Source organism: Eucalyptus grandis, chromosome 1, assembly GCF_016545825.1.
Source record: "Eucalyptus grandis isolate ANBG69807.140 chromosome 1, ASM1654582v1, whole genome shotgun sequence".
Lineage (NCBI taxonomy): Eukaryota > Viridiplantae > Streptophyta > Magnoliopsida > Myrtales > Myrtaceae > Eucalyptus > Eucalyptus grandis.
Window position 1 is genome coordinate 31,723,550 of NC_052612.1, and position 9,282 is coordinate 31,732,831.

A 9,282-nucleotide genomic window follows, 5' to 3' on the forward strand; every position below is an offset into this window, starting at 1 on the left:
GCTGGAACAAGTCCCTTAAAAACCAACAATCATTTGCAAGCCAAAATAAGTGAATGATCTTAGAAAAAATAATAGTTTAATGACAGTGTCTCACCTTTTGTTGGTCACTTATGAATACTAATCTCTTACATCACTTATGCCAAGTAGGGGTGAGCGGTTCCAGGTTCCTTACAGGTTCCGCCTGGAACCTGGAACCTACCCGAACCTGGAACCTACCCTCGGGTACAAGTTCCTAATTTTTTGGAACCTGGAACCTACCCGTTGGAACTTGGAACCTGAAACCTACCCTATTACAGGTTCCAGGGTCGGTTCCAGGTTCTTTTTTGTTTTTTTTCATCTTTAGTCAAGCAAAACTTTCACAATACTTATCTCAAGAAATAGCTACACCAACTTATCACAACACTTTCACTTCCAAGACGTACTTCTCCATAACAGGACCCATAATGCCATCACTCCGAAATGAAGTATAAGCATCCATTGAACTATACAAGAAGTTTTGTTAGCATCAGACCATTTTTCTGAAGCTCTATGTTGGGAAAGTCTCTCTGTCACAGCTCAATGGGACTTCCTAACAACTATGCATTGGAAAAGTTCAGAACGTCTACTTAGGAAGACCCAGCAAATTTGCAATTGTTTGTCAACTCATCCTCAAGAAGTCTTTTAACCTACAAATTTTTAAAACATGTATATGAAGAGCTATTGTGTACTTAATAAATATATTCATTACTTTGCGAAACAAGAGCTTTTCAGTCACACTTACCTTGGTAGACCGTAAAGAACAAGAATGGCTGTAACTTCGCATTTCCTTGTCAATTTCTAGGGTTGAGTTTTCATTCCAACAAGCTCGTGGCCTACAAGTCAGGTGAACCTGAATACAAAAGCAATGAAACGAGTGTAAAATTGAACAGGTGAATCTTGCTCAAGGATTTACTCTGGATTTCCTGAAAGCAAAATCAGTAGATGTCCAATATCATACATTGGATACAGTTTGCTCCTTGAAAAGACATAAACCTCTTGTCTCAGGCATGTGATGGTGGCCCTGCAGAAAAACTAGCATCAGGAATGGCGTGCCAACTTTGAAAGAAAACCCAAACCTCATACCATGTTGTACATTTTTTTCTCCAACAATAGCCTCATTAAGTGCTTGTCTTTCAACCAAAAGCATTGGAATTTGCTGATCCAATTTCATGTTCATTCCTTCATAATAGTCTCTGATCGCATGATAAAGTGGTTGACAGTCACTAATGTCCATGATAGCAGATTCCATGCACTCGAGGCATAAACTTTGTCCATCTCCCAAAGATATGTATGTTGTGTTCCACGATTGTCAATAGGTAAAATAAATATCAAAAGAAAGAAAAACAAAAAAATGAGTACAGCTAATTCAATGCATTTAAAATATACAATCCGCAAGATTGTGGGAACAAAGCATGGCATTGCATTTACTTGTGCTAGCCTAGACCACTACCTCCAAATGCTCGCAACTACAACATCGAGCTGTGTTTTCATGCTCATGTGACGGACAATACTTCTGGGACCAGAAAGGATGGCATATATACTCAATCAAACCAGCTCCATTTGTTGGGATCTGTGAAATGAAATAGAAGCTTACAATAGAATCAAAAGGTAAAAGACTAAAGTTACATTAATGCCATACTCCCTTGAAATTGCATAAACATAATAGACAAGAACAACTTGGACTCAACTTCTCTCACTTCAGCAGCATGCTATTTTAACAAATCCCAGGTCTACATACGGAAGGCTCAATGAGAAAAATATGGTCCACTTGTCACTAAAATGAACATAACATGATCTTGTTAAATGACTTAAGTTAAATTCAACTGTCATACGTCCTACAAAAATATTTTGCAAGCTAAAAATCCAAATAAACTGAGATAAATCCAACCCTACCGTCTCGTCATCAATCAGCCGGTAGGCCCCCGCCGGAGTCTCCAAGGGCGTCTCGCGTCGCCCCCGACCAGACAGGCAGAAGCAGAGAGAGAGTAGGGGTGCGACTGAGCTGGAAGTGGAGGTGGAGGTGGAGGCGGAGGCGAAGGGGTATGGAGTTAAGGCTCATTAGGCGGCTGGGCAAGCGGCGAGCGGCGTCGGGGCAACTGGGCGAGCGGCGAGCGGCTTCGAGGCGACTGGGCGAGTGGCGAGCGAGCAGCGTTAGGCGGCTAGGCGAGCGAGCAGCCTCCACCGCAGGGACGAGCGACGTCTAACGGCGGCGTCGATGGCAAGCGGCTGAGCGGCGAGGCGAGTGAGGGGTGACGGCGTCCAGCGACAGTGTCAAGGGAGGTGGCTCTGGCGACGAGCGGCGGCGCAACAGCTCATCGGGCTCAACGACGAGACGGCTCGTCGGACAAGCGGTGGGTGGTGGTGGTTCGGTGGCCAAGAGGTGGTGGTGAGTAGGGCGTGGGGCGGCGGTGTGGTGGTGGGTGAAGCAGGAGGAAGGAAGAAGAAGAAGAAGAAGAAGAAGGGGGTTCCGTTCGAGAGAGGGGGAGAGAAAGAGAGAGAAGAAAAGAAAAAGTGGGTGGGAGTGGGGGAGCAGGAAGTGACGTGAGGAGAGGAAAAAGGGGAGAAAAGACAGAGAGAGAAAGAAAGGGAAAGGGGGACATCGTGGGGGTACTTTAGAGTTTTTTTTTTTAATTGTAAATTTAACCGGTTCCGGTTCCGCCGGTTCCGGTTCCTAGAAAAATGGAACCAGGAACCGGAACCGGTCTTCTTAGAACCGGGAACCAATAAGGATCCTGCGGTTCGGTTCCCCGATTCTCGGTTCTACCCGGGAACCACGCTCACTCCTAATGCCAAGGTCAGCCATTAGATTTTTCAAAAAATTAAGACCAAGTGTCCTTGTTATCTACCTTCAAAATAACCCTGGCTATTAGAAACATTTGGTTGTTTGCATCTCTCCTAATAGTAGCTAATAACTCTTTTTTTATGTATCCCTTCAAAAAACACTAATCTAATCATATCACTTTTCTATAGCCAACAAGAAATCATTTTCTACATGCATCAAAATATATATACATCCTACCAAACTATGTCTGATGATCAAGCGATTGCTTCTCCACAACATTCACATGAATTCTACTAACTAGATTTTGAAGTCGGCATTCCATAGGATAGTCTCATATATGTGCATATTCTTCATTGTATGTATCTATTAATGTACTCATCACCTTGTATTTAGCCATTTTGAATTATATTTTGACATATTAACGCCTACTTGCTCTTTTCCTAGCTATTTCAATTGAGGATTCTTGATTTTTGGCACAACTTTAATAGTGTTAAAGAAGTGCTTGCCAACCACACGCCGGTCACTCTTTAATGCTTCTCCTAGAGTGATCGAATATGAAATGAGCCAGTGTCTTACTCGATGCATCATATATTTTCCACAAACAATTATCCTGTGCACATTTTAATTTAATAAAATCCTTGGCGTTTCTAGTGAAGTTAACAATTTTCTATTGAGTGACTTAGTACATGACAATTGCATCTCTAAGTTGTCTTGCATCTCCAAATCTCATCAATACATAAAACGCATTGACTCATACCAATTGAATCATAAAAAAAGATATTTATTTTTCTTTCTATACAAAACCACAACACTTTCATTAACATCATTCTTTGAGCCGCTGCCGTTGCATTACCATTTTTCTCATATTTTGTATCATCACTATCAACCATAGGAGCTCCTTCATCTCTATTTACTAAAATGCTCTTATCCATCATCTAAAATGGTGCTTTCCTCCTTTCTTGAAATGCCCTCACTTTTTCCTTTGCTTGTGTGATGTCCTCATCATCAACATCACTTGACCAAATTGTGTGAACTAATGTTTCCGCATCTTCATCATTGGATAGTGTAACTTCTTACAAACCCAAGTTTATTCTAGTCGATTCTTCAAGCAGTGTGTCTTCACCATCAGATATGCCACCATTAAATTGCTCACATATCTCTAAGACACGAGCTACATGCAAAGCCTCTGTCTCCTCTTCTCTAATACTTCCTTCTAAATAGATCTATCACCAACCTAGGTTTCAATACCAGCTTCCAACATGTTTCCTCATCTTCACCACCATGATATTCAACATTCACATAAACATCAGGATCATGAAGAAAAAGGTAAACAAAATTCCTCACGTTATTATCATCATACAATTATCTCAAACCATCCTTGAAACTCTTATTGAGTACTTGATAATGTGATTCCCATGTTTTGCATCTCAGCTATTTCACTATATCATTCTCAAATTCTTTATATGATAGCCTACTTATACTGACAAGGATAACAACAATATTTCTACCAACATATTCCAACTCTTCCTTAGTAAGAAACTCCCCACTATAGTAAACTTTAATGAGTGCACTAGTATCACCCATGTTAACACTGAACGGAAGACAAAAAAGAATATTTCTATAGCAATAACCACCATAGAAACAAATGACAACTTTAGGGTCCGTTTGTTAACTTGCCCAATAGTAATTGATTTTATAGTTTTGCTCTTGAGAACAAAAAAAACAATAGAAATCCATTTGATAATTTTTTTCAAGAATATATTTGGAACAAAATCAAGAAGTAAAAAAAAAAAAAAAAATGCTTATTTATTCCCTAGAATAGTTCCAAAATCCAGCCTAACCTAATTTTATTTTTCCTCTTTTCTTTTTTCTTTTTTTTCTCCTCCTCTCTTCTTCTCCCTCCTAGTCGGTCATCGATGCCACCGCTGGCCACCGTTGCCACTGCCATGGCTAGCAACCACCCACAAAGGTGAAAGAAGAAGAGAAAATGAAAAAAAAAAAAAAAAAAAAAAAGAGATTCTTACCTACAAGAATATATGTTTAGAATAAAAGTATATAAAATTAAAAGAAATCAAAAAAATCCCATTATATATATGTTGTGTCGGCCGAGAAAAACAAAAATATATATAATAAAAGTATTAAAAATTAAAAGAAACAAAAAAAAAATAAGAGTCCTACCAAATGAATTTCTATTCTAGGAATAAAAATTTTGGGTAGTTATCAGATGCCTTCAAATGTTTAGAATAGAAAAGAACTATTTCTAAGTAGAAATTATTCTTGAAAACGGAATAGTTACCATATGTATCCTTAGCAACCGGTCCCCACAAATGCACTACTTTCAATAAAAAAATAATTTAGGGCGTCAATGAGTGGACACAAATGACAGAGTACCTAAACAAGTAAAATAAATCACTCACCTTTACATTTTGACACCAAACCCTAATATTTGCCCTTCAAGATATCGCCTCTTCCCACGCCTTTACACTGTCAACAACACAAAATTGAATAAGCAATTGCTCATTTTGTTAGTTAGTGGACTTAAAACAACATATATATATTTTGCGAAACACAACAAATTACTAATCTTTACTCTTTATTGACCGAGAATCATCGTGCGACAAGACCTAAGTTTTCCCCCTAAGCTATCACCTTTTTAATCTCTATCTAGTGAGAGAGGATGAAGAGTAAGAGCTTACTCTACAGAGACAAATAATAACTATGAATAAAGAGCTCACTCAAGAAGCCCTAATTTCAGAGAGAGAGAGAGAGAGAGAGAGAGAGAGATTTGCTTTTGAGACAAAGTGTTGATGAAGATTGAGAAGCAAGAAGCCCTAATTTGTAATTGAGAGAGAACTTGATTTGGGATTTTGGGTGTACCTAATTTGTTGAGGAAGAGAGAGTGAGGGCAACAATGTTGTCATTTGAGGAGGAGAGACTGCTTGCAAATCATATCATTTCTATTAAAGAGGGAGAAAGAGCAAAATGATATCGTTGTTTTATGTTGAACAAAAATTTCCATATCGGATTTCTATTTTTTTTTTTTTTTCACGTTTCAAGTCGGAATGGAAAATAAGTAAACAATTTACATAGGACAATTTGTTGGAAATACTCAAATAAAATGAGTTTACTTTGAAGTGGCACTTGAGTAAGCAAATAAAAAAGTTATAACACTCAAGTGAGCACCATATAAAGTGATGGCAGTCATGTTGTTCTTTTCCCATGTTATTTGGTAACTTTTTCTTTGTAAGTGATTAATTGGCAAGCTGAATGGAGCTTAATTTGGTAATCAAACCAAATGAGATTGGTAATTTCTAAAAACAATTGGTAAACTTAAATGTTAGTAACCAAGACAAATAAAAGTGATAACTCAATACAAAAATTAGTGTATATAAGAAAACGTATAAATGGGTAAGCTAATCAAATGAGAATCATTACCCAAGACTAGTTGATAATCTATTGGAAAAAACTTGGTAAGTCACACTAAAGTGGTTGGCAATTTCTTCTAAGAGTCAATGAATTTAAGGTGTTATTCAGAAATGTATCTAAAATTTGGTAAAAGAGAACAAAAATACTCAAAATAACAGAAGTTGGTAATTTGAAAAGAAAAGAAAAAAACCAAATAAATGTTGGTATCTAACTAAAATAAGAGATCCTGACACAAATTAGTTGGAAAACTGATCTCAAAAAGTTGGTGACAAATCTGATAGAGGTTAATAATTTTTTAGAAAGAGTGGGTGGGTAACACAAATAAAAACATTAACTCAACGGAAAAGTTGGTGAATTTAAGAACCACAAATAAATATTGGTAGACAACTCATACGAGAGTTGGCAACACGATGGAGAAAGGACCATATCAAAGGTTGATAGTTTCATAATAGTTAATAAAATTAAGTTGTTTGTAAGAAAGTTAAATGAAAGTATTGTTCATGATAGTGCCATACATGCATAGATGTTACACTGTCTTTTATTATTATTATTATTATTTTGAATGAGAGTACTCTCTAAGACTCTTGCAACTCTCTAATATATTCCAACAGTGGGAGAAGAACATGGCAAACGATATAATTTTTATATGGTATTCACTTGAATATCATAATTTTTTTTTTATTTACTTAAGTTCTACATCGAAGTAAAATCAATCATTTGAATACCATTTCTAACAAATCATCCTACGTGAACGTTTTATTAATTTCCCATCTTACGTGGATTTTTTTAATTTTTTTGAATTTTTTATTCTTTTCCTTTTCCTTTTCCCCTTCTTCAGGGTCAGCGAGGGTAAAATAAAAAATTCAAAATTTTTTTATAAAAATATTTCAAAAATATTTAAAAAATTGTCCACGTGAAGGATGACCAATGTTCATGTTGAATTTTCTAGTAAAGCAAATTTCCCATAGCACTAAAGTGATCAATTTTTTGAATTTGTGGTACTCAAATGAGCCAAAAAAGAAAAAAGTTATGATAATCAAGTGAGCAAAAAAAAAAAAAAAAAAAGGTTATGGCATTCAAGTAAGTGTCATAAGAAAGTTATGACATTTGTGTTATTCTTACCCACTTCCAACAACATATTGACACATATACTTCAATTCCATTTTCAAAAATCAATCTTCACAAGAAGATCGATTAGATAGTCAATTTGCATCCCTCTTTAAGCATCATAATCCCAACCAAAAACGATTGAATTCTTCTACCTCAAAATAATGACTTGTTCTGTAAGAGCAATATGAAAACACAGTAGCAAGAAAAACAATCTTGGGAACATGCAATAAAAGTCCAATTATTTATCAAACGAATGAGTGAACCAAAATTTATCTAAAAACGATGGAAAGAGGATCTTTACTTAACCTTACCATGGGAAATATATATATTATAATTCAGAGCAGTTGTCTCTGTTAAAATAAAAGAATACCTTCAACTCTGCCTTAAATGAAAGATATGTGGGTACTTTGCGTCTGGAGAGTAACTTGATCAAAGTAGATCCTCAATGGATCTGTTTAGTAGGAAAGATCAATTTGTGCAACATGAGGCCGTGAGGATACTGATGGATATGATTGTCTCCCACTGTTGGAATTTGGGCAACGACTGGTGATCTTGCACTGATTAAAGAAATAATATTAAACTTCTAATTTAGTCAAAAGTATGCATCATATGTTCAGCAGAGAGAGCACTCGCAATCCAAAGATGCCAAAAGAAGAAACTTTAAATCGCTGGCAGAAGCCACGGACATTGGAATGCTCCCGTCATGGCATCTTGTCGGGCTGCTTTAGTGGGACAGCAAGTGGGACAAATAGAGTTTAAAGCAATGGATCCAGATAACCCACTTCTATATACAATCATCATAGTCACCCTTTCCCACTTGTATGGTTTTTGACCGGTTTCTTATGTAGTTTTGATGGGGAGGGAGGGCCGGTCGGCCTCCTCCTATCTTCGTCTAACAAAAGAAAGTCTTGTTTCTTTCTCTCTCGCTCTATTGTTGTTTGAAACTGTAGCAGAAGTCCAGCACACTTCAAGAGTGCGAGCTCAAGTGTGCACCTATTAATAGTATGAGGTAACGAGCTATGATCTGTCAGAGATTACTAACTACCCCACGTCATGAACTTCATAGATATGAGACTCTTTCACCTTATACAATTTTACATTTGCTTCTCAACAATTCCTTTCTATTTTTACTGAGGTCTCTCTTCCGCGGGACCAAAAAAGTGATTGCAATCTTCCCTCGACATTGATGGTCAATAAGAACTCTTCATTGAGATGTGCATATGTTGATATATCATTGGTAACCCCACCTAGCATCTAATTGCTTAGAAATGTACCTTCTAACTATGAGGATAATGAAAAGGAAGGTAAAAGCCACGCTATGTAAACATACATTCTCCTAAAAATATAAATCAACGAGTTATGAGAACCAATTATACATAATTATGCTCAACACCATCAATTCTCAGGAATAGGCTTTTGTGCCTAGCACCTTCACGGGTTTATTTTGAAAGCCATCAACTACCTTGCACCCACCAATCCTCGTCGCTATTATACACACATACCAAAGAAAATATCATTCTCCTCCCTTAGACTCTCTCTCTCTCTCTCTCTCTCTCTCTCTCTCTCTCTCTCTCTCTCTCTCTCCTAACCAAAAGAGGCTAAAGTCGGATATAAGAGGACATAACTTTGATAATATTATTTTATAGGGTTGGTAAGATAAATATGGATATGATTTCTTGAATTTATGGCATCAAAGTTATTTTTTTCTAGAATAACGAAATTCTTAAATAATAAAACTATAATAATAATTAAATATAAATAATAGTTGAATTTTAATTTTAAATTTACTCTATAATATATATTTTGTATCTATATCATTACATATTTTAGGTATAGTGGTATAGTTTATTATTTGATATAAACAAATTTTTAATCATGCAAGGGAAAAAAACAATAAAAGATATGGAAAAATAATAAAAAATAATAAGTAAATAACAATAAAGTAG

General features: G+C 36.4%; 1 long non-coding RNA gene across 1 annotated transcript; it reads right to left on the reverse strand.

Annotated features, from left to right (window-relative positions):
- Positions 1-409: 409 nt before the first annotated feature.
- On the reverse strand, positions 410-852 carry LOC108959991. Its single transcript, XR_001987694.2, has 2 exons — positions 761-852; positions 410-665 (listed from the first exon to the last, which is right to left on the reverse strand). It is a non-coding gene; the product is annotated as an uncharacterized LOC108959991 (long non-coding RNA).
- Between the last annotated feature and the right edge of the window lie 8,430 nt (positions 853-9,282).